Here is a 3,835-nt window from a genome sequence, read left to right on the forward strand (position 1 = left end):
AACACAAGAGACACAGGGTTTATACTGGTTCGGGCCACCGTTGTGGTGTAATACCCTACTCCAGTGTGTGGTGTGGTTGATTGCCTCTGGGGCTGATGATGGACAGTACAAGGGAAGAACAACCTCCTGAGGTTGAGGTGTTCTTGTGCTTCCGGACTTGTGTGTATCTCTGGGTCCGATCCCCCACCGATTGATCTCGAACCCCCTACCATGTGGGTGGCTGGTCCTATTTATAGAGGCCCTGGTCCTCTTCCCAAATATCGAGCAGGAAGGGAGCCAACAATGGCGGGCTAATTTGTAGGGGGACAGCTAGTACCAGCTATCCTGACAAAAGTAGTCTTCGCCTGCACAAAGCTCTGGTGGTGACGCCGTCTTGGGCTCCACGATGACCTCCGTCTTGCAGTCCTCCTGGTCTTTGTCTTGTTGCACCAAAATGACAACCTTTGCCTGATGCCTCGGTACTCCACGGCTGCGCTTGCTCCCTTTGCACCAAAGAGGAAAGGAGGACACTACGCGGGCTGGCGCCCGCCTGGTGCCCTTGGTCGTCATGGCTTGCGTCACGGGCACCTCGTGAGGTACCCGCCCTTGATCTCTCCGCCTCCTCACGAGCCAGCCTGATGAGGTCGTGCCTGAGGAAGCTCTGTGTCGTCCGCCACGCGAGGCTTGGCCCCTCGCGAGGGTCTTGAGTCTGTGTTGATGAAGATGGGCCGTGCTGGGCCCCCCTTCGAGCCACGCCGCAGGCCGCAGGCAGGCAAGTCTGGGGACCCCCATTCCCAGAACACCGACAGGAGCTATCTCCTAGATGTGGTCTGTCAATAGATTTAGGTCATGTTCGTCAAGGTGACCACGAGCGGTCACCACGATCTCGAATCCGGAAAAGATCAAATATCCACGGATGTCCGCAACGTAATTCAAGCTCCCAAATATGACCTAATGGCCAAGGGCGTAGCTATCGATCTTCTCCATGTGGCCAAACGAGTTGGCCCGCAGCGCGAAGCCGCCGAACACGAAGATCTGTCCGGGGAGGAAGGCTTCTCCCTGGACCGTGTCACTATCAACGATTAAAGGAGCCATCAAACCTTTTGTCGATGGCACAGTGGAACTCTCAATGAAAGCACCAATGTCAGTGTCAAAACCGGAGGATCTCGGGTAGGGGATCCCGAACTTTGCGTCTAAGGTCGAGGGTAACAGGAGATAGGGGACACGATGTTTACCCAGTTTCGGGCCCTCTCTATGGAGGTAATACCCTACGTCCTGCTTGATTGATATTGATGAATATGAGTATTAAAAGAGTTGATCTACCTCGAGATCGTAATGGCTAAACCCTAGAGGTCTAGCTTGTATGGCTATGGTAATGAGTATATGTCCCTTCCGGACTAAGTCCTCTGGTTTATATAGGCACCGAGAGGATCTAGGGTTACACAAGGTCGGTTACAAAGAAAGGAATCTACATATTTGATCACCAAGCTTGCCCTCCACACCAAGGAGAGTCCCGGGTGCAGTCTTCAGTCTTCGTATCTTCACAACCCATCAGTCTGGCCCATGGCAAACAGGTCGGACGACCGAGGACCCCTTAGTCTAGGGCTCCCTCAACCGCGCATACCTCAACCGTCGTTGGGCCGACCGGATCACCAGGACGGTCCAAGGAGTGAGGGGCTATGTGGTTAGTTAGGGTCATGAGTCGCGATGCTCAGGAGTCCCCCTTGACGTTCAAATGACCTTCATACCTTAGCTCCGCTTGGGAGGGCACGCGACGACCAGGTCCGAGGGACCTGGCAGGGTGGCATACGCTTGGGCGTGACCCGAGCGTAGCCCCCTCGCGTGGCTCTCCCGAGGGGACGCGTTGCGTTGAGGCCAGACACCGAGCCCGGAGGCTCCCTAAGGTTGATACGGCCGTGAGGTCACCCTCAGTTGTTTATCACCAGGACGGACCATGGCGCTTTCGCACTTGCACGGGCATAGCCGCTCCTCGGCAGTGTCGACTGCCAGCGCGGAGCATGGTGCTTCCACTGGTACGTGGGAGGGGACTCCCTACTCCGGAGAGCCCCCAGGGTGTGTACATCCCTGCCCTGACACGTGGCTTGCACGGCAGGGCTAGAAGAGGTGCGTTTGGGCACTCGTGAGCCAGCGCAGGACTCACAAGGCCCTACCTCTAGGCGGGTTGTGCCTGGTCTTGATTCTTGTTCGCTGTGTTGGTCCTGCGAGGTGGTCAGACAACCTGCGCCGAACAAATCTCCTAAGGTTATCGCGTGAGAAAGCCAAGCACCAACGGCCCTAGGAGGTGACGTGAATGGGGCCGACCATCCAGACAGAGCTCAGCCGTTGGATTTATTGACGCTGCAGGGACGGACCCGAGCATAGACACCGTGCCTAACCCTCTCACACGAAGGGTCTTGAAGAAAGACGACCAGCGCGTGGCTCCCATGGTGGGCGACAATCAAGCAGGTGATAATCATAGATAGATTAAGGATGGAAGGCAAACTAGCTCAGGTAAATGCATGAACGATACGCGCCACTGGGTCCGGCCCGAGCGGCTTGGGGATGATGCAGCCCGAGGGGTGCCCCCAGCAAGGTAAGCTAAAGACATAAAAAAGTAGGGATACATGCCACAGGGACGGACCCACGCGGCCTTGGAATAATGCAGCCCCCTGGACGCTCCCAGCTAAATAAACTTGGAAAATGTATCCTGGTTCTGTTGATGACGGGGTGTTGAGGCAGTTGAAGGTACGCGGCGAAGGGGTTGCTCCTCACGAGCCACCGGGGCCCTGAGCCTCGGGAGGCCCTGGGGGTCCAGGCGGTTCCTTGAGGACCGTCACCATCTCTGCTAGGACTGCATGGTACCTGGCCTCCTGACCCTCCATGATGCTCCACAGGTTGCGCTGGAAGGCAGTAGCCACGCTCGGCAGGCCGAACGGCATGCGAACATAGCTGTGAGGTGGACCTTCCAAGCGCCCAACACGCGAAGGCTAGAAGAGCTCCTGAGATGCGGCTCGGTTAAGCCCTGGTATGTCGACGCAGACGCGCAGCTCACCACCCTCGCCTGGATGGGGAGCAACGCCAGGTGGGCGGCGGTCGCCGTGTATTTGCTCTTGCTTCCTGAAGCTCCTGAGATACCTTGGTGATGAACTCCTGAGCGCCAGGCGCTCCTTGCCCAGTGTCCTCCTAAGGGAGATGTGTCGCGAAAAACGCCTCCAAGTAGTGCCTGAGCGCCTGCCTCGTGACGTTGGCAAGGTCTGAGGCCCTCCAGAAGATATCCCCCGAGCCCTGCCCGAGGAGGGCACCGGGCGCGCCTTCCTATGCGACAGAGGGAGGCGCCCTAGGTGCGGGCGCTGATCCTGACGAGGTACCACTTGAGGCGTTGCCCTCCTGAGGTCCGGCACGGAGTAGCTGCTTCTTATTCTTGGGGACGACCTCAGGAGGGTACCGAGCTGCATTATTCCAAGGGTCTTCGATTGACGCTGTTTGGAAGGCGCGCTCGAGGGAGCACACTGCATCTCTTTCTTCGCAGGGGACTGTGATGATCCCGCCGCTTCCTGGCATGTTGAGGACGTTGTAGCCGTGGTGCGTCACTGCCATGAACTTGGCCAAGGCTGGATACCCGAGGATGGCATTGTACGGCAGATGAATGTGGGCGACGTCGAAGTCGATGAGCTCGGTGCGGTAGTTGTTGCATTCTCCAAAGGTGACTGGGAGGCGGACCTGACCTATCGGCGTGGTGGAGCTGTTGGTCACTCCTGAGAAAGGTTTGGTAGGATGAAGCTAATCGTATGGCACTTGAAGGTTGTCGAATGTCTTGACGGACAGGATGTTGAGCCCTGCGGCGCTGTCGATGAGG

The sequence above is a fragment of the Triticum aestivum genome, chromosome 2A (assembly GCF_018294505.1).
Source record: "Triticum aestivum cultivar Chinese Spring chromosome 2A, IWGSC CS RefSeq v2.1, whole genome shotgun sequence".
Lineage (NCBI taxonomy): Eukaryota > Viridiplantae > Streptophyta > Magnoliopsida > Poales > Poaceae > Triticum > Triticum aestivum.